The 26516-nt window shown below is 36.3% G+C and overlaps 1 pseudogene; it reads right to left on the bottom strand.

Annotated features, from left to right (window-relative positions):
• Positions 1-12069: 12069 nt before the first annotated feature.
• Positions 12070-26516, bottom strand: part of LOC113909292 — a 43412-nt pseudogene continuing 28965 nt past the window's right edge.

Genomic DNA, 26516 nt, shown 5'->3' on the forward strand with positions numbered 1-26516 from the left:
AGGTGTTTCAGAGCATGCACTCTGCTGCTGTGTTTTGGCTGCTCCTTCCCTCAGGTCAGTCATGTACAGAGTTTCTCCTTGCCTGCAGTGGGGTGTGTTTGGACCTTGTCCACTGTGTGGCAAATTTTAACTAGGTGTTTTTTGGTCTGCTTGTTAAAAGAAGTAGCTCCAAAAAAAAAAAAAAGAAAGAAAGAAAGAAACTAACTAGATCCTGTTTCCCCTAGAGCTGAAGCTGCAGCACTCTACGATCAATAGATTTGATGTGTGCAAGGGATTTGTGCTGGTCTTCTGGGGGAGGGGCCTGCTGAGCTGATTCTCAGGTGGACTTGCCCTAGTGGAGAGACACCTGCAGGGCATGGTGGGGGTGGGTGGGCATCACATGGTGTAAGCAGCTCAGGCAGCCACTGGGTGGTGCTGCACTGCTCATTGACGTTGGTCGGTGCTGATGGGTTGGGAGAAAAATGGCATCTCTCAACTCTCTTGTCCCAGAGCAGGGAGTTTGCACCTGCCACTCTTTAGGAAACCCTCACAAAAGAGCAAACAATCACCCCTCTTGTACCCGGCTTCTGTCAGATCCCTGCCTTCCCCCGTCTGTGTCTAAGATGTCTGCCTGCCAGGCGGCACAGCATTCCTATATTTTATCTAAGGTGCATGGCTTAGTTTCCCAAAATGTGAAATTTAGGGACCTGCCCTGTGCAGGACTGCACTTATCTCTGGGAGAGGGTCTTACCACGCTGTAGCCAGGGCCAGTTGTCCCAGAAAATGGTCACGTGACCACGCAAGAGTTCTGAGTTTATGGTAAAGCACAGCAAAAAGCTTACGTCAAAGTTGCTGCCCTCCACCGGTGTCTTTTTTTTTTTTTTTTTTTAGATTTATTTATTTGAGAATGAGAGAGTGAGAGAGCACGAGGAGGAGGGGCAGACGGAGAGGGAGAGAGAATCTCAAGCAGACTCCACACTGAGTGTGGAGCCTGACTAGGGGCTTGATCTCAGGATCCCAAGATCATGACCTGAGCCAAAACCAAGAGTTGGACGCTTAACTGACTGTGCCCCCAGGTGCCCCATTTCAGCCAGTGTCTTTACACTAGTAAACAGGGCAGCACATTGGCACCACCAGGTCTTCTGTCCACGGAGAGGCCATGCCACCGCTTCCAAATGCACTCCAAGAGGGGAACAGTTTCTCCTTGTGAGACCCAGGGGATCCTTAGACCATGCTGCCTGCTCCCGGTTCTCCACTCTCCTTCCGCACTCAAGTGACTGCTGCTAAGCCTGCTGACCATGACCCTGGTGATGGCATGGGCTTTTAAACCTTTAGACTTTGAGCTCTGCTGCTTATAAACGCTTGCAGTAGTCAGCCTCTCTAATTTTCCCAGTCAATGGTTTGGGGGAAGAGTTTTTCTTGTGTAATCCCCTACACATATTTTTATTCTTTCTCTCTCTTTTTCTCTCTCGCTCCTCTCTCTGTGATCAGGGATCCTTCCCCTCTGCTTCACCTGCAGTTCTTTTCTCCTCCAAATCAATTCTCTGCAGCTTTTACCTTCCATGATGTGGCTATTTTTCTACCTCTAGATGTGGAATTTCTTCTCTTAGTCCTCAGAACAATTTCTTGGATGTTCAGAATGATTTGATATTTATTTAGCTGTGTTCAAGGGATGAGGCAAGCTTAGGGTCCCCCTACTCCTTTGCCATTCCCTCTCTCAATATCTTCTTTTCTATAGAAAGTGTTCCTAGACTTGTGTGACATCTCTTTTGTGACATTTAAGGCCTTAAGGAATTTGTACATTTTAATTATAAGAAGATATTTTCTCCACTGCTGACTAATATTGGAAAAGTTAAATATGTCCCAAAGTATTTGGATATGTATCTCACTGAAAGTACAGTGTTTTATACACACATTTGATTTTTGAGATTTTATTCTTCTGTGCATAATAGCTTTTAATGAATAATGTGACCATGCTGTTGTAAAACTTTAAAAAACTGTGGTAAGAACATTTAACATGAGATCTGCCTTTTTTTTTTAAAGATTTTATTTATTTATTTGAGAGAGAGAATGAGATAGAGAGAGCATGAGCGGGAAGAGGGTCAGAGGGAGAAGCAGACTCCCTGCTGAGCAGGGAGCCTGATGCGGGACTCGATCCCGGGACTCCAGGGTCATGACCTGAGCCGAAGGCAGTTGCTTAACCAACTGAGCCACCCAGGCGCCCATTTAACATGAGATCTACCTTCTTAACAAAATTTTAAGTGTACAATAGAGTATTCTTAACTATAGGCACAAAGTTTGTACAGCAGATCTCTAGAACTTAATCATCTTGCATAACTGAAGCTTTATACCTGTTGCATAACAACTCCTTACTTCTCCCTCCCCCGAGTGCTTGGCAACCACCATTCTATTTTCTGTTTCTATGTGTTTGACTATTTTAGATTCCTCATATAAGTGGAATCGTGCCATATTTGTTCTTCTATGACGGGCTTATTTCATTTAGTATGATGTTCTCAAGGTTCATCCATGGGTTGCAAATGGCAATGATTTCCTTTTTTAAAGGTTGAATAATATTCCATTATATGCATATGCCGTATTTTCTTTATCTATTCATCCATCAGTGGACATATTTAGGTTGTTTTCACATTTTGGCACTTTTGAATAATGCTGCAGTGAGCATGGAAGTGCAAATATTTCTTCTAGATCCTAATTTCACTTTTTTTTCCCAAAGAAAAAAAAATTTTTTTTTTAGAAAGGACATTTGGTCCCATTCTTTTTTTTAAATTTTTAAATTTTTTTTAAATTTTATTGTGTTATGTTAATCACCATATATTACATCATTAGTTTTTGATGTAGTGTTCCATGATTCATTGTTTACATATAACACCCAGTGCTCCATTCAGTACATGCCCTCTTTAATACCCTTCACTTTTTTTTTTGATAAAAACTCAAAAGTGGAATTGCTAGATCATATGGTAGTTCTATTTTTAATTTTTTGAGGAGTCTCTATACTGTTTTTTCTAGCGGCTGCACCAAATTGCTTTACCACCAATAGTGTAGGAGGGTTCCAATTTCTCCACATTCTCACCAACACTTACTATCTTATGTTTTTTTTGTAATGGCCGTCCTGACAAGTGCGAGGTGATAACTCATTGTGGTTTTCCTTTGCATTTCACTGATGATCAGGGAAATGTAATACTTTAATGAGAGATATAACTGATTTTTTCAAAAGCAACTTATTGATATCATAATAATATCATATTCTTCACTACAGTCATCAGTCAATATAAATTATAAATTTTACAAAGTTGTAGTAATTCACATTCATAATAATTTTCAAATTATGTGTGTTATCTGGAACAGTACTTCTCAAACTGTAGTATGTGTTTGAATCATCTGGAGACCATGTTAAAATGTAGATTCTAATTCAGTAGGTCTGGTGGGGCCCAGGTAATAGTGATGTTGCTAGTCTATGGACTATACCTAGAGTAGCAAATATCTAGGACAATGAAAAGGCCATGATATTCTTCATTATCATAAGTCTTTCTTTCAAAGACAATATTATTATACTCTATATAGGAAAAAAACTGATTTTGAAATTTAGTTTTAGATCATAGACAGACTGATAGTGAGACTTACAATTGGATGAAATCTTCTTTCTGGTAATTTAGCATTGGAGAAGTTGGTGCCAGAGTCAAGAAACTACAGTTGGTTTAACATCAATGGTATAATTTTAGTAAACAACATTACTTCATGTTTCTTCACAGAATTTCTTACTCCTTTTGATTTTTTCAAGGACACTGTTGATTGAATTTTGGCTTCTGTACATTTTGCATATAGCATTAAATGATATCTAGTTATCAGGAGGTTGCATTATTTTAACAGTAGTTAATTTTTGTACTACCAGAATTTCCATAACAAAAAATAATCAATTACTGTATTAAGTGGATGATCACGTAGTAATCTCTAATTTATGTTTAAGTAACACTGACTTTATATATTACTAATGGGAAATGAATCTTGCTGCTACACAGTGATTTATATTGTCCTGAATGTATTTGTCGACTTAAGTTCAGAATTCAGAAATATTAATAAACAAATAACCAATGATATGAACTGTGTTATACAGCTTTACATTTAATCTGTGCACTAATACCAATAAAGGACTTTTTTGCTCGTATTTTCAGATATTTACCTGTTGGCACGCTAGTCAGAAATGTAATTATTTGTGTAAAAACACAGGTTATTTTAGATGTTTGACCAAAAAGGCCTTTTGATTATCAAACTTGTTTGTCCTTTGTTAGAGAATGGTGGAAATATACTGATTTTTTAAAGAACAAAATATAGAGCTGCTCTGTGCTAGAAAAATGTCATAATAAATAGACAAATTGCTCATTTATTGAGTCAATAAAGCTATAATCAAAATTTGACAATAGTTCAAAATGGTAAGACTGTCTATGAAGTGAATGTTGCCTCGACTATTGAGCCCCTGTGCAAGTGCATAAATGAACAATCTTGTGTTCCTGGCTGCTTCCCTTGGCATCGTTCATCCCTCATGTTGTCCCATATTGAGACTGCAGTCATACTGGTTTCATCTGCCATCTTCATCTTCCAAATTAACCCCAAGAAGTCACTTGTAGAAAACTAGGTAAGACACTTGAAGTATAATGTAGTTACCACAGGCAATAATGATGAGATCCATTTGGGTTTCTGTATGGAGACCTCTTAGAGAGGGAGCTGATGTTTGTAGTCCTCCATCTGTAGCGTTTGTAGGTCAGCTACTGAGCAAAAAGGAACTTTTGAGCAGGTCTTTGCACAGTGGTCATTTAACAGTCTGTTTGTTGGTAGCAGAAAGAGGTCTGTGTCTTGGGCTCCTTAGATTTATCCCATTGCAGGACCACCCAGTGCTCTACACAAAGGAAATCAGACACAGAGTTCTTCCTTGCCTTGGCCACGTCCCAATATTTGGCCACATTCCATCTTAATTTTCATGTTACCTTGAATAGAAATGCAAGTGCATGATAGAAATATTGTATTTGGAAGGGACTTGTGGAATCACTAAGCTCAACTACCTTTCCAGTGCAGGAATCCCCTTACTAGTTTCATTGATCACTTGCCTTCTATCTCAGAGTTTCCAATAGCTCATTTCATTTCAGCCCATTTCAGGAGCCCAGGTCCTGACTAATTCTCCATACATTAGGTTCTCTTAATTATCAGTTAATTAATTGCTTCCTTATAAATTCATTTATTCAAATTATTTTTTCTGGAACAGCACAAACTTTTTCTTCAAGCATATTTACAAAATTGATATTTAAAGTCCACATTTAGCTATAAAGAAATGAATAGTGGCAGAAGATAGGATTACAGAATTTTAGAATTGGAGGAAATTATATAATAATTTATATTTGATTTTCTTCATTTATCCCATTTCAACAGATGTTTAAAGATACTTTAAATCCCTTGCATACTTTAAATCCCTTGCATACTTTAAATATCAAAAGATAAGAGCTGAGTTGCTGTCAGATATCACTGAAAATAAATGCTCTATAGAATGTAACTGATTTTCTAGAAATGCTCAAGGTCATTTAGTCTAATTAACAGTAAAGTCAATCAATACATACTGAATGCAGTGGATGCCCATGGAAATAATTAAGCTAATTGTCTTTGGGGAATCCATCTTTCAGATTTCTTTTCCAATTTGCTGTGCTCTGTCCAAGGCTGTCTGTTCCCCTTCTTATAGTTCTTTTTATGTTTTCACTTGAGATCTGTAAAGATCCAGTCAGAATTTAAATTGGAATGATTCTTGTGGGAAATTTCCTTTTTTCCCTTTAGCCAGGCCCTTTTCTTTTTTCTTCATGAAAGAGTTGGGCTTAGCTTGAGTAAATCATGATCACTGTGGTTTTCCAGCATACTAACAAGAGCAAAGTGAGAATTTGTGCTGGCTGCACAGTTTAATGGCAAGTTGCATGTGGGTGAGCCATGCTGCTGAGGACTACGGTATGCTAGGCATCTGTCTGATAAATTTGGGCTCACCATTCCCCTCAATTACTTTTGGTGGAGAGGATTATTGGCAGAGTATAAAAGAGGGAAAATCTCAACACGGCCATGTAGGGCCCATGGATGTTCTCAGAGTGCTCTTTCCAGAGAACACACAGAGATACCAAGGCCTGAGGTATTACTCATAGTTTTCCCAAAAAGTTTTATCTACCTCTCAAATGCATAATCCAGAATAATTCTCAAGAGACATTAGTAGGAAAGTTGGAAACATAGTGAAAGGAAATACTCATGGTTCTACAATTTCTTTGATACTTCCTCCTTTTAACTATCTGTGCCTGTATACAGATGTCAAAGGAACAAATACTAAGTGAATGTCTATGGACGATTCTTTCAGGGAAATGATCAAGCTAAGAGAAAGTCCCTCCCCTCTAGTAATTTCTAACTTAATTGAGGAGGAAATATGAGAGAATCATGTGCAAAAAATTACTCAGGCTCAATAATTTTTTTTGAAAAGGCAAAAAATGAGGGGGGGTGGTTAGTTAGATCAAGTTTTATGTGCATTACAAATCACCATACACTTCTAATCTCCCTGGAGCCTGGCTGTTGTCTGACCAGTAAGGGATCCACTGCCAGAATCACATCCTGAAGAGCTTACTTTTTAGAACAATTGCTTTTTCTTTGTTAATTTTCTCTAGCATTTTTCTGTTTTCTAATTCTTGATGTCTGTTTTTATCTTTCTTCTGTCTTTACTTTTGCTTACTTAGGGTTTAATTTGCTCTTCTTTTTATAGTTTGTTAACGTGAAATCTTATATCATGGATTTTAGATCTTTCTTATTTTCTATAAGCACATATTTTCTTCCTTTCAACAATTCATTAGATGTGTTCCACAAATTTTGATATGTTGTATTTTTTAACTTTTCATTCAGTTCAAAATACTAATTTTTTTGTGTGTGTGCTTTCCTCTTTGACCCATGGCTTATTTGTAAATATGTTGTTTAATATACAAATACTTGGAGATTCCCAGAAATTGTATTATTGAAATTTCTAGTTTAATTCTGTGGTGGTCAGAAAAATACTTTGTATGGTTTCAGTCTTCTAATATTTTCAAGATGCTATGGTAAATAATACTGTTTTCTACTTATTGTTAAAGAATATTCACTTAAACAGAATGTTAATGTGTTATTTATTGGTATAATTTTTCTGAAAATATTAATTAGGTCAAGTTGGTTTATAGTAGCATTCAGATCTTCCACATCTTTGCTCATTTGCTATTTATTCTACTATAATTGAAAGATGAGTACTGAAATTTCCAATTTTAATTTGAATTTATCTCTTTCTTCTGGAAGTTCTATCCGTTTTTGCTTCATACATTTTGAAGCTTTGTTACTTAAATGCATAAGCATTTAGGACTATTATATTCTCTTAATGTTATCATGTGAAAGATATCTCTTTATTCCTGGTAATATTTTCTTTTCTCAAGTCTACTTTTCTGATATTTGCATAATCATGACACTTTTCTTGTGACTAATTTTTACATGTTATATCTTTTTCCATCCTTGTAATTTTAATCTATTAGCATTTTTATATTTAAATTGGATTTCTTATAGATGTCATATAGTTGGGGCTTCATTTTCTAGCCAATTTAACAATTTTTGCCTTTCAATTCAGTATTGAGACCATTTACATTTAATATAAATAGGTATAGGGCTGATTTTAAAACAACCTTGCTACTTGTTTCCTATTTGTCTTTTCTGCTCTTTGTTCATTTTTTCTTGTTTTTATGTTTTCCTTTGGATTAGTTGAATTTTTAAAAAATATATATATAGCATATCAGTCTCTTAGATAAATCTCTGTTTTATTTTTGTATTTAAATAGTACTTACTCTAGGGATTACAATATACATCTTTAATTTATTACAGTTTACTTTCAAATATGGTTATAACATTTCCTTTCTATTGTAAGAGTCTTACAAAAATATACTTCCATTTATTCCCTCCCATTTGTTGTACTATTACAGTCATACATTTTAATTTTACATTGGCTATAAACCACATGATCCACACAATCCAGTGTTACTATTTTGCCTTAAAGTGTCAATGACCTTTTAAAGAGATTTAAAAATGAGATAAAATATATTTTTGTTAACTCATATGTTTATCCTTTGGCACTCTTTATTCCTTTCTGTAGAGTTAAATTTTCCTCATTTTTCTTCTGCTTAAAGAACTTTCTTTAACATTTCTTGCAGGGCAGGTGCTAGAGATAAATTCTCTCAACTTTTATTTTTCTGAAAAGTTTTTATTTGCCTTTATTTTTATACAGTTTTTTTCTGGCTGAAGAATTCTAAGTAACAAGTTGTGTTTTTTTTTCTTTCAGTATTTTAATGTCTCTTCATTATTGGTTCAAGTAGTTTTTGCTAAGTATGCTGTCATTTCAATCTTTGCTCCTTTACACATAGTGAGTCTTTTTTCCTTCTGGCTGTTTTTAAGATTTTATCAATGGGCATTTTGTAATTTGATTCTGATATGCCACGGCATTGCTTTTCTTATATTTCTTTTGGTTGGCAGTCATTGAGCTTGTTTCTGTGGATTTATATATTTTTTCATTAAGTTTCAGAGAGGTCTTTTTTTTGTTCATTTTTTTCTTTTCACTGCCCTTTTTCTGTGTATTCCAGTTATATACATGTTAGAATGCCTAATATTATTCTACAGATCACTGATTTTTTAAAAAATTTTTTATTATTTTTAAGTGATCTCTACACCCAATGTGGGGCTCAAACTTACAACTCTGAGATCAAGAGTCATATGCTCCAACATTTGAGCCAGCCCCCAGATCACTGATTTAAAAAAAAATGTTTTTTCCTTCATGTTCACTGTAGTTTCTATGGCTATGTCCTCAAATCTGCTGATCTTTTCTTTTATAGTATCTAAATATGATGTTACAATTCCATCTAGTTATTGTTGTTATTATTTCATCTAGCTATTATATTCTATCAGATATATTTTTCATCTCTGAAAGTTTGGTTTGGCTCTTTTTTTATATCTTCAATTTCTCTCCTCAGCATGCTGACATTTTCTCTCCCTTTTTGAAATATGAAGCATTTTTAACATCTTTGTCCACTAGTTCTATTATCTCTGTTTCTGAGTCTGTTGCTATTGATTGATGTTTCCTCTTATTATAAATTATAGTTTCCTGGTTTTTGCATATCTGGTAATTTTCTGTTGGATGCTAGACATTGTAAATTGCACATTTCTGGTGTTGGATTTTGTTTTCCTTTTAATACTACTGGATTTTATTTTGGTGTGCAGTACAGTTACCTTGTATCAGTTGAAATGTTTTGAGGTTTTTTGTTAAGCTTTTAATCTATGACTGATATTACCCTACTACTTAGGTAATACACTTTTAAAAATTTTATTCGATGCCTCATCTATTATAGCCTTTCCACTCCAGCTGGTAGGAACACAAACTATTCCTAGCCTTGTATGCTTAGGAAATTGTTTCAGCTACTCCCTTCCAGGGGCTTTTCCTCAGCCTCAGACTCAAAAGGACCCCTCTGCAGATTTCTAGAGTTCTTTTTTTGTGTAGCTCCCTCCTCTCTTGTACCCCAACCTACAAATTCTGGTTGTCTTGATTTTCCTGAGCTTTCCTGTCTGTCGCCTCAACTTAGCAAGACTGGCTGGCTCTATGTTGAGCCCCTCCCCCCACAGCTCCCTACTGCAGCCTGGTAACTGCCTCCCAGGACATAAACTTGGGCAATAATAGGGCTTATCTTGCTTGTTTCTCTTCTTTCATGGATCATAGTCCTATATTGCTTTTTGTCCAATGTCTAAAAATTGCCACTTCATATATTTTGTCAGATTTTCTAGTTGTTTATGATATAAAGATAAATCTGGTCCATGTTATTCCATCTGGGCTACTAGCACAACCTGTGTTGTTTTTAGAAATATACAGTTTTGATAAGTTGTGCTGATTAGAGAATATATTCTGTATTACTTCAAATGTTTTGAAAATGTTGAGGTTTGTTTTAGGGCCTTTATGGCTTTTGTCTCTGCTCTATCAATTGTTGAAAAGAAGTGCTATGATTCATAGTATGATTATGAATTTATCTATTTCTTCTTATCATCCTTTAACATTTTGCTTTAGAAACTTAGAGTTTATGTTGTTAGAGTTATTAAAATTTTGTTATTATTTTTTATTAAATTTAATATTTGCCCTGTGTTCCTGGTGGATTGAAACTTTTGGAATGTGAGTGACCATTTTTATGATTAGTAATGTTTTTTGCCTTGAAGTCTATTTTGTCTAGTATTAATATAACTTTTTGTTTTCATAGCATACCTTTTTTATTCTGTTGCTTTTAACCATGTGCTATAATATATGTTTTAGATAATTCTTTTATATATATACATATATATATATATAAAATCTCTCTGATATGGTACTTTTTACTTTTTAATTGGAACAGTTAGCCCATTTATATTAACTAACTGTCATTACTGATGTACTGAATTTAAAGCTAGTGTCTTAATGTACTTTCGATTTGTTCTACTTATTCTGTATTTCTTTTTTTCTCTTTTTTGACTTTTAAGTGCTAATTATTTTATTATAAAATTTTATATAAAATGAGAATTAATATAAATGCAAAGTATACCAATTCAATTTAAATAGAGCCAAACAAGGTATTAATAATTCAAATGAAAAGTAAAAATGAAGGAACCTTTTCACCTTATATGTAATTATTCATGTTTCAGATATATGTTGCTTGCTGGAATGTCACTTTTTCCTTATATTTAAAACAATGACTTCTATTAAACTTAAGTATGCTATGAAATATTAAATATTATTTAAAACTCACAAATGCAAGCAGGTTATAAAACTTAAGTAAGTTTTTACAAGTAAAAATCACAACTGATTACTGAAATATTTTTCATATTTAAAAGCTCTAAAAATATAGGATATGAAATATGTCTAGAAATAATTAGCCAAACACCAAGTATCTTAAAACTCAGCTTTTAAGATGGTATTACAGCATAAATAGAATACGAAATAAATAGAAGTTTTCATGCACAAACAAGTTTTATCAATTACTTTTAAAAACAAAGAAGCTGCAATTCCTCAGATTCTTCTTATTCAGTGCTAGAACTTAAAGGGATTTTTAACACCCTCAAGGGCAAAAAAAAAACCACCACAAACCCTTAAATTTCTTTTAATGTTAAAATTACAAAGAATTTTCTTTTTTTGAATTTATAGAAATTTACATTTGAAAGCTGCTAGAGAAGAATCTCTAATATTAATATATTTTTTTCATTGAAATGTAAATAATTATATCTGGAGTTCACCATTAACTGTTATAAGAAAGTTAGCAGTCTCAGAGAAATTCCCAAAAGAACTCAGGCTGTAGCTTTTACAAATAAGTGCTTAAAACCATTGTTCTGAAGAAAAACTTACACCGCTAGGCTACTGTACTCACATTCCTTTGCTCCTTTAAAATGAGATTTTGTAGTCACTCAGTGATGAACCATTTTTATTTGGGTCACATTTTCTAAACATAGATAGATGCCAGGCAGAGAAATAAATACCTGTTTATATCTAAGTAGTTTCAAACTAGTGAATTGGGGTTTTATTTATTTAACTTGTCAAAGTTAACTGTTGGCAAGGTATATATTGTTTTTCTAAAGTTGTGTTCAAATTTCACACATCTGTCACCTCATGAAAAGGACTTCAATTTGACTAATATGCACTATTGCTATAATCAAACCCAAAACCTCACTTTGAGAGATAATCATCCTATTTAAAAAGTGACTCACAAATTTGCTATCTTTTCTCCATTTCTGGTAAAAAATTAGAAAGCATAAAAAATATATAATGCATAGAATGACTAACTCAAAAAATTATTGTCTTAGAAGTGCACAATGAGAATGTTTTGTTAAAAATATTTCTTCTAAGAAACTAGCTATACAAAAAATAATTGTGCATGGTTTTTATATTGTTTCTTGTCAGAGACTTTCCTGTGCAATTCTTCTACTACAATTTCAAATTCAACTTCCAATAATCTGGATGGTGGAAAGGATAAATATTTTATCATTATTCAGTAACTTTCAGGCAGTGAAATTGTAGCAGAAACAGCTGAAATTGCAGAATATTGACACACACGCAAGACATAACAAAGTTTAAGGAGATTTTGATGGCAAAAGCAAGTAGCCACATAATCAACATAAATTGGTGGTAAAAGATTGAGATCTTTGATCATGATCACAAAGAAAAACCCAGAATAAATATTGCAGAATCGAAAGCATGAGGCACCTTATAGGTTCTTCTGTGATGTCACAAGCCTGTTGTTAGATGCACAAATCAGAGCCTGAATTCTTAATTTCATTTGCTCATTATCTTTAACTTTCTTGATTCTTCTATGAGTGTAACAAAGCACTTTGGTGAAGAATCCTACCACCAGACTTTCTGTATGTTGCTTCTTCGTGTAACTTTGTCATTAAATCTTTCATCTCTTCTGGAATAACTTAATTTGCTGCTGCTACTGGCTCATATTTTCCATCTTTACTTTCTGAGGAGGAATTAAAATCAGGAGGAATATTGCCAGGGTCTCCTAAGAAGTCCCTGTATCTGCTGTCTTTTCCAGGATATAAGAAATGCCTATCTTGAATGTGATGTGGTTATCGTAATGAGCTTGTTGAAATGATTAATGAATGAACTGGGACATTCCACATATCATCACAGCACCTGTGTGTTTAAAAAAGTAAAGAGATTCTTTGAATGCTTGCTTTCTCCAGCAAATTGATTTGGTATCAATTCTGATAGCTGGAGACCATGGTGGCCCCAGATCCTTAGTAGAGAACCTTTAGCCAGGAATTACCTTATGTCCTATGGACTCACAACCTTTGGATTTCTTAACTTTGAACTGAGTTTCTTAATCATTACTTTTTTCTTCCTATCTTTTATTTAGAAGTGTTATGGTCTTTATCTTTTAGTGTTCATCTTAGGAATGAAAAACATTATCATTGACTGATCAATATCTAACATTAATCAATAATTTTACTCTTCTCCTGGTTCATACAGAAAGCTTAAAACACTTGCCTATATTTCCATCATTCCCAAGCTACATATATTTTTTATGAGTCAATGTTTATTGAGATTAACTCACGTTAGCAACTTTCTTTGTTCTTTATTCTTTTTATATTTTTTGCCCCCTTGATCTTCTCCAGTGATTATTTTCCTTTTTCCTAGAAAACATCCTTTGCAAATTCCTGTGGGTACAGGTTTCCCAGTGGTAAATTCTTTAAATTTTTTATTCATCTGAAATTTTATTATTATTATTATTATTATTACTACTACAGATTCTAGGTTAGCGGTTTCTTTCTGACTTCTGCTGCTACTGTGAAGAAGTCACCTGTCAGTCTGTTACTCCCTTGAAGGCAAGTTGCTCTAGTTGCATTAAATATTTATTTGATTTTATCCAGTTTCACTATGATGTGTTTAGGTACAGATTTCCTTTCATTTAATCTGCTTGGTATTTATTGGGATTCCTGAAGATTGGTGTTTTTCGGGGCGCCTGGGTGGCTCAGTCGTTAAGCGTCTGCCTTTGGCTCAGGTCATGATCTCAGGGTCCTGGGATCGAGCCCCGCATCGGGCTCCCTGCTCGGCGGGAAGCCTGCTTCTCCCTCTCCCACTCCCCCTGCTTGTGTTCCCTCTCTCGCTGTGTCTCTGTCAAATAAATAAAAAAAAAAAAAATCAAAAAAAAAAGATTGGTGTTTTTCATTCAGTTTGGGGGGAATTCGAAGCCCAATCTCCACAAATATTGCCTTTTTTCTTCTTCTAGATGCCAGAACTTGGAATTTCCCATGGGATTCTCTGTCTTTTATATTCTCTTCCATGTTTTCCACCGTTTTTGCTGCTTGCATACTACATTCTGGAGGGTGTCTTCTGACCTGTTTTCAGTTTATTCTCTTCAACTGTCCAATATGTTGTTGAATTCCCATTAAATTCTTAATTTTGTTTGTGAAATTTTCAGTTCTCAAATTTCAATATATTTCTTTTTCAAATCCTCTAAGTCACTTTTTATAGTTGGCAGCTTCCTGCTGAAATTTTTGGAGCTTACTTTTCTTTTCCTCAAAAATGGTAAGCAGAGTTGAACTGTGTCTGATAATACCTATCACTATTTTGATTATTTTTATCACTGCTGGTTCTCGTTCATGGTATTGTTTTTCTTTATGCTTCAGTGAGTGCTGGGCATTATGTTTGAAAAAAGTGTTTGCTGGAGTAATACGAGGCTCAGGTTGACATTCTCTTCCTCTAAAGTGGGGTACTAACAATCTAGGGTATACTTGCAAACTCACAGCCTGAGATTTCCTGGGCTATTGAGATTTAAAAAAGAAGTGAGTCTACTATTTGGACAAAGGTTGGTTTATTTTTGTTTTACTACTATTCTTAGGGTGTAGCCGTTTGGGGTCCCAAGTCCCTGTGTTGGGTGGGCCCTGAACTCTGACTTCCCCCTTTTGCTCTAAGAGGCTTTTGAAAGCACATATTGGCTTCCTCTTCTAGATCAGCAACTGCTCAGAGGACAAACTTTTTCCCAAGCCTTGGATTTTTATCCTGTAATTACTCATGATCTTGATATATCTTTGATACTTTTAAGAAAAAAAAATTTAATAATATATTTAATCCAGATTATTTATTTATTTATTTATCTATCTATTTATTTACATATTTCTGAATGTGGTTGGCTTTGGTCAAATTACTTAGCCTTTCATTACGCAAAACAAAAATTATTTCAAGCATCCATTCCATTTTCTTGATATCCATTTCTCTCCCTCCTTTCTCTCTCTTTTTCTTTTCTTCTCTTTTAAAATATTTATGTACTTTTTTTTTCAGAAGATTATATGAAAGATAAACCTTAAGAGTTCTTGAATGTCATTCTTTTGCTTTCATATTTGATTAGTAGTTTGATTATACATGGAATTGTTATAAAGTCATTTTATATTAAATTTTCAAGACATGATTTCACTATTTTCAGCATTTATTGTTCCTGATGAGAACATTAACATTATTCTGTTTTTGTTTATATATATATATATATATGGAAGTCTCCTGTTTTCTAGGGAAATCAGCACCAGAAAACCCCACTTAATAGAAATCTATTTAAATTGGATTGTTTTGGTGTACTGTTTTCTGATAAAAATAAATGATAGTATGATATGACATCTCCCAAGTTATATTTCACTTTCTAGCACAGTCATAAAGATAGCAACTTCTACAAAAATATTTTAAGACTTCCCTCCAGGACCTTATCTTAGATTCTTTAATTTTTAAATGATTCTCCTTTGAAAATCCTTTCCTGTTATTTTCCTGGTTGATTTTCCCCTCATCCATCATTAACTGATCTTACTCTACTAATCCTCATTTAACAATGACTTTGTTGGTGATTCAAGAAGTAACCAACACTTTCATTAACTCTATGAAATCTAACATCTTCTCAAGATTTGCAATTTTATTTTAAAATCAACTTATGCTATATATGTATTACCATACATTTATTAAGATATTTATTTTGTTGGGCGCCTGGGTGGCTCAGTCGTTAAGCATCTGCCTTCAGCTCGGGTCATGATCCCGGGGTCCTGGGATCAAGTCCTGCATCGGGCTCCCTGCTTGGCGGGGGGCCTGCTTCTCCCTCTCCCACTCCCCCTGCTTGTGTTCCTGCTCTCACTGTCTCTCTCTCTGTCAAATAAACAAATGGAATCTTAAAAAAAAGATATTTATTTTATCATGTGTTTATTAAAAACTCAATAAAAGATTGACCAAAATAGTTTGTGATGCGATTGATGAGGACAGATGTTAGAGTGACAGGGGATAGGTATTTGAGTTAGGACTAATCTTATAGAGGCCAGTCCATTAATGATATTTTTGAGGCATAACTGTGCTTCCGTATGCAATCTCATGACTATAAGAAAACAGTAGTGAATCTATCAGACCTCATGGACCTTATATAATTTGTTTCTATCGCCTTTTCCTGGAAGCTTCTAGGATATTCTCTTTATATTTGGTGTGTTACAAAATTTCATGTGGCTATTTCTAGATACTGGTCTTTTTCATTCATTGTGCTCAGCATCTACATCTTTCAGTTTGAAGCCAGGTGTCTTCAATTCTGGTACATTTGCCTCTTTGCTTTTATTTTATCTGACAATATGATCCATCTACTTGCCATCTTCTAGAGATTTTAATAAATCTCTGGTCTGCTGATAGCTCTCTCTCTTCCCTTTTTGGTGCTGTTATGAGCTTACTATCTTCTGTATCTCTTTATTGTAATTTTTACAGGAATTTTGGAGGAAGGAAGGTAAACATCTATGTTGATAGTCTGCCAGGTAGGACCAGAAGCTTCAGTATCATTTATATTAGATGCAGAGCACTTTATTGAATAGAAATAGCTACATCAATCTATCTTCATCTCTCCATCTATACCAACTCCCTATTACTGGATATTTAGGTTAAGATTTTTTTTAAAATGCTGTCTATAATTTTTGATGTTTCCAATTTTAAAATCTCCCTTTTCTCTGGATACACATAGAAATTACCACAAGCAAAATACTATTTTAACTTGAATAAATTTACGTTCTACATTAGTTAAATATTCCATTCTTTTTAATGTGACAACCACTTGAGGACAAATTAGGAGAGAATGGCTCTTTTGAGGGCCACATAATGAGATGATTCAGTGGAAAGGGCTTTTCACAGTCAGTCTAGAGAGATATGAATACTCAGGATAGGCCTCAATTTTCCAGCACAACGCAAACTAGACCCAGAGGAGAGAATATCGTAACTGCTGATATTGAGAGGCCCATACACTAAAAGCAACCAAATTTTCCCCAGCACTAGGATTAGGCAGTCATCCTCAAGAACAGTTGAAACAGTAGCAAAGAGAGGCATTTTCTGTTAGGGAAAGTTGAAACCAAAAGTGAGTAAAAGAGGTTTTTGACTGCCTATTAGGAAAGAGACACATTTTAGGACATTATGGATGGATGAAATATTTTGAATATGAGCCCTAAATCAGTTATGCTAAACAATCTAAAATTCATCACTTTTTAAAGTTTTTTTTTTTTTATCATTGATTTGCACAGCAGAAGGATGAACCTGAAAGTAAATGTTGTTTTCATGGTGAAGTCATATTGATGCTAGTTACTAAGCTATTGAAATCCTTATTAATGGAATAACATTCAGAGCTCAAAGATTTAAAAAGTAACACCAGGGCCTATAGAAGGGCTTCTCAATGAAGTATGGGACATTAATCCTCCAGATAGCATCTGTTTCTTTAAATGCTCCACTGCTCCAAATTAATCAGAGGGGTGGATGTACTGAACTTCAAGTTGTGGCTGAGCTCTCTCTCCCAGGAGGGGATCTTGTGTGTCCCAAAGCAACGAGTGGCCAAGATCCCTTTGTGTCACAGATGGTCACAGTTCAAATGTGGTATATAGAGAAGCTTTTGTTAAAAGATAAAAATTATCATCACTCTAATCATTAAAATTAGCACAACTCTATCTTTAATTTTTTCCTCAACTTTTTGTAGATTTAATGGTTCTCCTGAGCAATAACAGGTAATTTTGCTTATCTATTAAGAGGTAACTTTTTGAGTCTAGCTTCTTTTCCTTGAACCAGTGCTAGGCTTCCTAGAGATCTTCTAATGATGAGCTGACTCAGAAGTGGAAAGATCTCTGAAGCTACTCTGAGTCAGATGGCATGAGGTGGAGTAGAAGAACTCTGGGCTAAGAGTCCAAAGTTCTAGGTCTAATCTTGGCTTAGCTGCATTTCACCTCATCTGTAAAATGGGATTAATAGTGCTAGCTCTGCCTAACTACAAGATTGTGAAGAATAAATAGGACTACAGCATGTGAAGGCATTAACATTTATTTTATACTTGGGAATTTTTGGTATTCTATTTTGAGAAAGAGGAAGAAAATGCCTTTTCATCCTCTCCTCTGCTGATAGATTCTTGGGTATATTAGTTGGCTCAGATTGCCTGTAATAATACCACAGACAGAGTGGCTTAAGCAACAGAAATTTATTTTCTCACAGTTTTGGATGCTAGAAGTCTGAGATCAGGGTTCCAGCCAATTCAGTTTCTGGTGAGAGTCCTTTTTCTAGCTTGTAGATGGCAGCTTTCTCACGTCCTTACAGGCCTTTCATTTTCTATGCTTTTCTTTTGAGGACACTAATTCTATCAGATTGGGTCCTCACTCCATGACCCCATTTAACCTTAATTACTTCCTTACTCCAAATACAATCCCACTCGGGGTTAGGGCTCCAACATATGAATTTTGGGGGTGGGCTTGGGGGACACAGACATTCCATCCACAACATTAGGAAAGATTACATTGATCCCAAGCCTCTGGAGTCCTCAGCTGTGGACTCACAAATACCAGTCACTCAGATGAGGCATCAACAGAGAAAAAGGGACCTAAAGATTTGCTTTCCAGAGCCTTTCAATTAGATCTTACATGGAGACTCTTCCATTCTCAGATGGATATGTCACTTTTGAGATGTTCTGCCAAATATTTTCATGCAACTTTGGACATTGTCAAGATGTTTTGAGAAATAATTGGATTCAGGACATCTGCACCAGAGTCTTAGCACTTAATTGTTTTTATGGATTGTTCCACAGCAAATTTCTTAAGAGAATCTCCGTACCTCCTTTATGTTTGAGGAATCTATGCTATAAAGACAGGAAAATAATGTGATTTTAATTTTAACCAGAGTATGGCAGCCATGTAAAGCACTAGAGAAAAATTTATTCTTTAGAACTAGGAGGGTATAAAAGGAAACACTGTGAACAACCGTATGTTGGAAAGATGCGTCATTTTAGCCCAGGTATTTGGCATTTGTGTTGATACTTTGCATACTCTATATATGGCCCTGGGATGGGGTAGGTGCTATGATGAAGTGGCAGTGATTTGTGTCTTGCCCTAGGATAAGGGAACAGCTAACAGGGAGCTCATCCTGAGGTGGTGGAGTCCCTGAGAGAACAGTGGTCCCAGGAGCACAGGATATTCATAAATCAGGAGGTGCTCACTTCAGAGATGTCTGCCAACAGGAACTAGGGTCCTCATGCTTGGCTTAAATTTGGGGCAGGTCCTTGTCTTTGGGAAAAGAACAGTCCTAGATAAGCTTGTCTACTAGACAGGTTAGTCAGGTAAGGGGTGGGGCAGAGGAAACAATGCAGAAGCTCAGTGACCAGAACTGGGGCATAGGGTCAGGCTAGAGTAGGGTGACCTTCTTCTGAGATTGGGAAAGTAAGAATTTTACATTATTCCTGGCGAGATAGAGGATGATGTCAGGAATTTAGGTTTATGTAGGGTAGTTTTTCTGCTGCTCTCTCGCTAATTTTTAGTTTTCTTCCCATTGTCTGAACTAGGAAGCCTGATGTATGTGGACCTCAAATGACAGAGCCATATTTTCTTGGAGAGACTTTTCAACACCCTTTAAATAACTTTATAATTTTTTATAATTTTAGGTGAAGGCTCTGAGGACTAACAATTTACTCAGGTTCACAAAGCATTTCTAGGAGCAGAGTCATAATTGGAAGACAATTCCATTTTTCCTAATGGGAAAATGATCACATAGTGATAGACAGTTTTTGCTCTGCAAGGTGTTAGTCTGGTGAGCATTCTTTTTTTGTGTTTCTGAAACAGGATGTTAAATGAGACTCTGTTTTGGTTTTGTATCAGACCTCAAAGGCTGAGAACAAAACTATATTTGCTGAACATTCTTGTATTCCAAAGTGATGTGCTAGGCCACCTGTGGTAGACATGCCAAGGATGTGGTCACCTAGGGTATGAAAACACTGAGTAGAAGAATCAAATTGGTGAGCACCTGAGGTACTCTCTACCTTCCCCTCATCATGGAGGAAGATGGCCAGGTGCTTTCTGCTCACCTCAGGCCTCTCAGAGGCAGAGGGTGACACAAAGAATGGGGGCCCAATAGACTGGTATCTTCCTCAAGTCTAAGAGCTCTGAGGATGAGAAGTCACTGGGTTGTGTGTGTGTGTGAAAAACTGCACATCTACCAATGGCAGGGGTGGTGGTGTTTCCTCTGAGGGCCATGCAGAAGAAGGAAACACCATTAGAGCAAGTCTTCAAAAGGGGTGCAGGAGTTGCTGGTAGTGGGTGGCTATTGATAGGTTTTCAACAAGATAGTCTGTGTGGGGTGGATTACCAGAGTATGAGGGTTGAGGTTGGGGTCTGGAAAAGGCTGGTAGAAACATAAATGTCATGCCTGTCCTGGGATATGCAATTGGAAGCTTCTGGTGGGGGATGCTGAGTTTCTGAGAAACACACAGAAGTACCTTGTGAGTATAAACATCCACCAAGCTCAGAAAACAGCCTTCCTCACCTGTCCTCCCACTCCAGGGGCTCAGAAGCCACAGATTGGGAGGGAGGAGCAGAAGGGCAAGGTGAGAAATGGAAGCAGGTGTGAGCAACCGCCCTTGCCTCCCTCACTTCAGGTTTCCTGGGCTGTGGCAGGCTCAAAGTGAGGATGTTTTAAAGGATGTGTAGGGTTTGGTTATTGCTTGACACTACATATTTCAGACACTGAAAGAGAAATACCTTTTGGCTAAAAGTGACCTGAAGACTTTTTAGTATTTGAGAGTAGTCTGAAAAAATTTACGAGATTTTCTTGAGATTTCTTCCTTGGGCAGAGGAAGAACTAGCCCAAAGAGCAAGTTTAGTGTGTGTGTGTGTGTGTGTGTGTGTGTGTGTGTGTGTGTGTGTGTGTGTGTGTGTGTGTGTGTGGAGGGGGAGGGCAAAGGGTAGTAGTGGTAGAAATCTGTATGCTATTGAGGTGATATTCAATCAAATAAATGGTGTTACTTCTGTAGTTCCCGGGATAAAATCCATCTAATACCTACCAAGTTATCTTGTTCTTACAGATAACACAACCCATCTGTCACTAGAAAGTAAGCATCTTGAGCATCAATTCAGTGGCTTTTTCTCTAAAATGTAATACAATGTCTGTCATATAATAGATGCTCAGTAAATATTTTTGGATGAGCAGCTACTTGGAGGTAGTATCACTTACTGCTTAAGAGTTTAGGTTCTGGATTCCGAGAATCCTGAGTTCCAATCACAGTTCCAATCCACCATTTTCTAGTGCTGTCATTTTGGACAGTTTTTAAAAAGTTTCTTTGTACTTCAGATTCCTGTATTTAATATAGATATAATAGTTCCACCTCAGTAATTTTCTTTTCAGAATTACACAAAATAATGTAATGGTCTGACTCATTAAGTGTTCAAAATGTAATGATGTAGCTTATCATATTTTGTAAATTGTCGCTGCATGCATTTTATTACCCTCTCATAAAGAGTTTATACTCTACACACATATTATTGATTTGAGTTGAATTTTAGCAAAAAGAAACATGCTACTTTTTAAGAGCCAATTAAAATAATTTCCCCTTCCTTCCTCCCTCCCTCCCTCCTCCCTCCCTCCCTCCCTCCCTCCCTCCCTCCCTCCCTTCCTTCCTTCCTTCCTTCCTTCCTTCCTTCCTTCCTTCCTTCCTTCCTTCCTTCCTTCCTTCGTTTTAAGAATATTACCTGGGGTGAGATATGGGGAGGCCAGAACAAATCAAGAGAGAGAAACCAGGAAGAGTTTCATAGTTTATTGTACTCACCGTTCTCTGGGGAGAAGACAGCACACGCAACACAAGGCCACTCAGGAGAAGCACCGGATCAGTCAGGAGGCAAGGAGGAGAGAGAGGAACTATGGGTAAGTGCCTTTATTGTTGGTTCTGAGTGAAGGAAAAGGTGAGGCAGGGCAAGCAGGTTTAGGATTGGCCAATTTGAATAATATCAGTGGGCTCTGGGACTTAGGGGCTGGCCCTGGTTGTAGGTGCCTGGCCCTTGGGCAGTTAGAGCAGGTATATAGTGACACGGAGTGTGGGAGCTGATATGGGAGGTGGTTGGGGGGGGTGTGGACTTAATTAGCTGCTTAAGAAGGTGGAATGACCAGCCTCTAGTCAGGGCCTCCAAACTGGGTCAAGACAGTATTTGAAAACCTATATTCCACTACATAGAGTCAAATGTTAGCAGGAACTGAGGCAGAGGTTTTTACTAGGTAGAATCTGTCATGTGCACATTGTAAATAGTGCTGCAAATGCATCTGCTAGGCCAAGGCATGAGTAGCCTAATGCCATTATACTCAGTTCTCTTAACATGTGAAAATTTCTGCCTAAGGGGAGAGCAAAAGGATTCTTGCTACTTAATATTTGCTTAGCATAGCATATTTGGGGAATGCTTCAGAATATCTTATGAATGAATCTCGAAGTACCTGAAAGTTGTAGCTGTGTCTATTTATACATGTACTGAACATATATTGAACATTTTTTTCCTCTTAAAACCATTGAATTTGGGTAAATTGGCCCATAAATATTGAGTCTCTCAGTTTTTCAAGTCAGAGTCTCTTGACTGCCCTGCTAGAATATGTCACTGAGCAAAGGGGGCATTGAGGAAACATGGAGAGACTATTATATGTTATTTTTCTTTCATTTATTTGTTTTGTTTTTTGGGAAGAAAGAACAAAAGGAGGCAGATATGGGGAGTGAAAAGTTCAATACAGTGTATAGATTTGTAGTATTTACTGATTACAGCAGAAAACATAAGTTTTCTTGCCTCTTATTTAAAAATAGATCTCTGAATGTGTCTCCCACATTCCTGTAATGAATAACAACCACACTAGTATTCTAAAGAAAATCCTGGTTATTAAATTTCTATAGTAAAGAATTGTTTCAAAAGACCTTACTTTACATTTTAAGACTACTTGCAATCTTGATACATTTTTATGTTACTGGCATCAAATTATTTTTAGTTCAACTGGCCACAGTTGGGAATAAGCCTAGATTCTATATCGAACATTCATACTGTATAAACATCTGATTATATAGCCAATGTAAAGATGTGGTCTATGGTTTTTACACAAACCATGGTAAAAAGGAAATTCAAATAATATGACACCTATCTTGTAAGCTTCCTGGTACCAGACAGATATGTCAAGCTCATTCATATAAAAAATGTATTTCATTTAAAAACTTAAGGTCACTAAGTAAATACTGTTTCAGTAAGCAAGCAATTCAGATAAGAAATTATACATTTATAAATATACTGACCTACCAAATGAAAACTTAGAATGAGCTGCAGGAGTAGTTGTAATAGCATATATAGTCTGTATATACATAGAGAACATAAGGTATGAAACACTGAAAGAATCATGGAATGCAAAAGAACACTAACGGAAGTCCTTCTCTGGTTGTTACCAACCATGTGACCTTGGGCAGATTGACCTTGCTGGGGTTCAAGTTCCTCAGGTGAAAAAGAGGGGACATATTAAATAATCCCTAAGATTTCTTCTATTGCAGATGGCCATGGTTTCTTTTTTATAACTTATTTCTCATTTAAGAAGAGAATAGATAAAATGCAAGGTATAAAATATGAATTGCATTGTATAATAGGAAATCATGAACTTCATGTTGGCATGTTTTTTTCTTTTCAAAATATTGTTGTTGAAGTTCAGTTGATATGCAATAAATTGTACATATTTAAAGTGTACAACTGGAAAAGTTTTGACATTTGGATACATCTGGGAGGGCATCACCCCAGGTTTTCTCAGGCCTTTGGTGTAACATCTCCCTTCTCCCCTTCCTTGTCCTCCTCCCTGTGCCCAGGGAACCACTGATCTACTTTCTGTTCATATACTTTAATTAGCATTTTATAGAATTTTATATAAATGAGATCATACAGTGCATGTACTTTTTATTTTTGGCCTGGCTTCTGTTACTCAGCATAATTATTTTTTTAAAGATTTATTTATTTATTTGAAAGAGAGAGCAAGCACGAGTGGGGGGGCGCAGAGGGAGAGAAGCAGACTCCCTGCTGAGCAAGGAACCTGACATGGGGCTCAATCTCAAGACCCTGGAATCATGACCTGAGTCGAAACCAAGAGTCAGACGCTTAACTGACTGAGCCACCCAGGCACCCCTCAGCATCATTATTTTGAGCATCACTTGTGTTATTTCATGTATCAGTAGTGTAACCCTTTATATTACTGAATAATACTCCATTGTAAGAATGTCACAGTTTATCCATTCACTGCTTGATTCACATTTGCATTGTTTCCAATGTGTATCCATAACAAATGAAGCTGCTATGCGTATTCCTGTATGTCCCTGTATGGTCCTATGCTTTCTTTTGGAAAAATACCTAGAAGGGAATGGTTAGATCTTATGGTAGGTGTCTATTTACCTTTTAAGAAAACACACAAGTATTTTCTGCAGTGATTGTACCATTTTATATTCCCACCAGTAGTGTATGAGAGTTCTAGTTCTTCCATATCCTCACCAATGACTGGTATGGTCATTTAATTAAATTTTAGCCAACCTAATGGGTGTAAGGTGGTATCTCATTGTGTTTTCTTTTCTTTTAAAGATTTTATTTATTTATTTTAGAGAGAGAGAGAGCATGCAAGAGTGAGTGGGGAGGGGCAGAGGGAGAAAGAATCTAAAGCAGACTCCACACTGAGTGCAGAGCCCCATGTGGGGCTTGATCTGACCTCGAGATCACGACCTGAGTGGAAACCAGGAGTCCAATGCTTAACCAGCTGAGCCACCCAGGCGCCCCTCTCATTGTGGTTTTAATTTGCATTTTCCTAACGACTAGTGATACTGAGCATCTTTTCATGTGCTTATTTGGCCACTGTATGTCTTTTTTACTGAAGTATCTGTTCAGATTTTTTTTCCTTCTGTTTGTAATAGGATTGTTTGTTTTCTTATTACTGAGTTTTGAGAATATATAATTTATATATTGTAGCTATTCTTTTAAGGCTTGTTAGGTGGGACCAGAGCAGTGCTCTGTCTCCAGCTAAATATCCCCCAATACTGAGGTAAGTCCTTTCTGTACTCTCTACCCAATGTCCTGTGAATCATGTGGTTTTCCTGTCTGGTTGGTGGGAACAGGCACTATTCTTGGACCTGTGTGAAAACCAGGCACTATTACCTATAATTCTTTGGAGTAGTTCTTTCCTTGTCCTTGGGTAATTTCTGCAAGAACATATCCTGATTAGTAATCAGTTGAAAACTTAAGAGAGACTCTCTGCAGGCCTCTGGGGTCCCCTTTTCTGCACTTTTCTCCTTTCTGGAACTCTGTCCGGAGAATTCTAACTGCATTGATCTCAACTCAGGAAGTCTGTTGGGCACTTCTTGGTTTCTCTCTACCTGGCAGCATACAATAAACTGGGGCAGTTTTGTGCCTTATCTTGTTTGCTTTCTTAGAGTTCACTGTCATTTGTTGTCTGTTACCTAGTGTCTTGAAAATGACTTTTACATGTTTTTGTCTTTTTTTTTTTCTTTTTTGCTGCTTCAGGTGAAAGGTAAATTTGGTCCCTTTTCCTCCATTTTGGCCATAGTTAGAGTGATTTTAAAATTATTTTGAAGTTTGCATAAAGTCCTAATGTGAGCCACTGGCCATTTGGGCATTATATTTGCTTGCTCATAATCTCACTATTATTAACATTTTGGTGTATATTTCTCTAGTTCCCTTTCACTTTTTGTTAAACAGCTTTTTTGAAATACAATTCACATACCATACAATTCATCCATTTAAGTTGTGTCATTCAGTGGTTTTTAACATAGTCACAGATATGTGCAACCATCCCCACAGTCAATTTTAGAATATTTTTTTTATCACTGCAACAGGAACTTCAAACCCTCCTCTATCACTCCCATCATTCCCTTCCCGCCTAGTTCTAAGCACCCACTAATCCACTTTCTCCCTCTGTAGATTTGCCTACTCCATACACTTTATATTAGTGGAATCATATAATATATGGTCTTTTGTGGTTGACTTGTTCACTTAGCATCACGCTTTTAAGATTCATCCATGCTGTAGCCCGTTATCAGTACTTTCTTCTTTTTTATGGCCAAATTATGTTCAACTGAATGGACATATCAAAAATTTTCAATCAAGTCATCTGTTGTTGATAATGGAGGTTTGGTTTCTACCTTCGGCCATTGTGAATATGACTGCTGTAAACATCATGCGCACATATTTGAGTACCTGCTTTTAATTACTTGGATATCTCTATGAGTGAAATTGCTGGGTTGTATGGTAATTCTATGTTTAACTTTTTGAGGAACTGTCAAACTGATTTCCACAGTGACTGCATTATTTTATATTTACCTCAGCAGTGTACAATTTATTCACATTCTTGTAAGCACTTTGCTATTTTTCATGTTTAAAAAAATATAGAAAGAAAGGAGAACCCTGTTACACTGTTGGTGGGAATGCAAGTTGGTGCAGCCACTTTGGAAAACAGTATAGAGGTTCCTCAAAAAATTAAAAATAGAGCTACCCTATGACCCAGCAATTGCACTCCTGGGTATTTACCCCAAAGACACAGATGTAGTGAAAAGAAGGGCCATATGCACCCCAATGTTCATAGTGGCAATAGCCAAACTGTGGAAAGAGCCCAGATGCCCTTCAACAGATGAATGGATAAAGAA

This window comes from Zalophus californianus, chromosome 6, assembly GCF_009762305.2.
Source record: "Zalophus californianus isolate mZalCal1 chromosome 6, mZalCal1.pri.v2, whole genome shotgun sequence".
In the NCBI taxonomy this organism is placed as follows: domain Eukaryota; kingdom Metazoa; phylum Chordata; class Mammalia; order Carnivora; family Otariidae; genus Zalophus; species Zalophus californianus.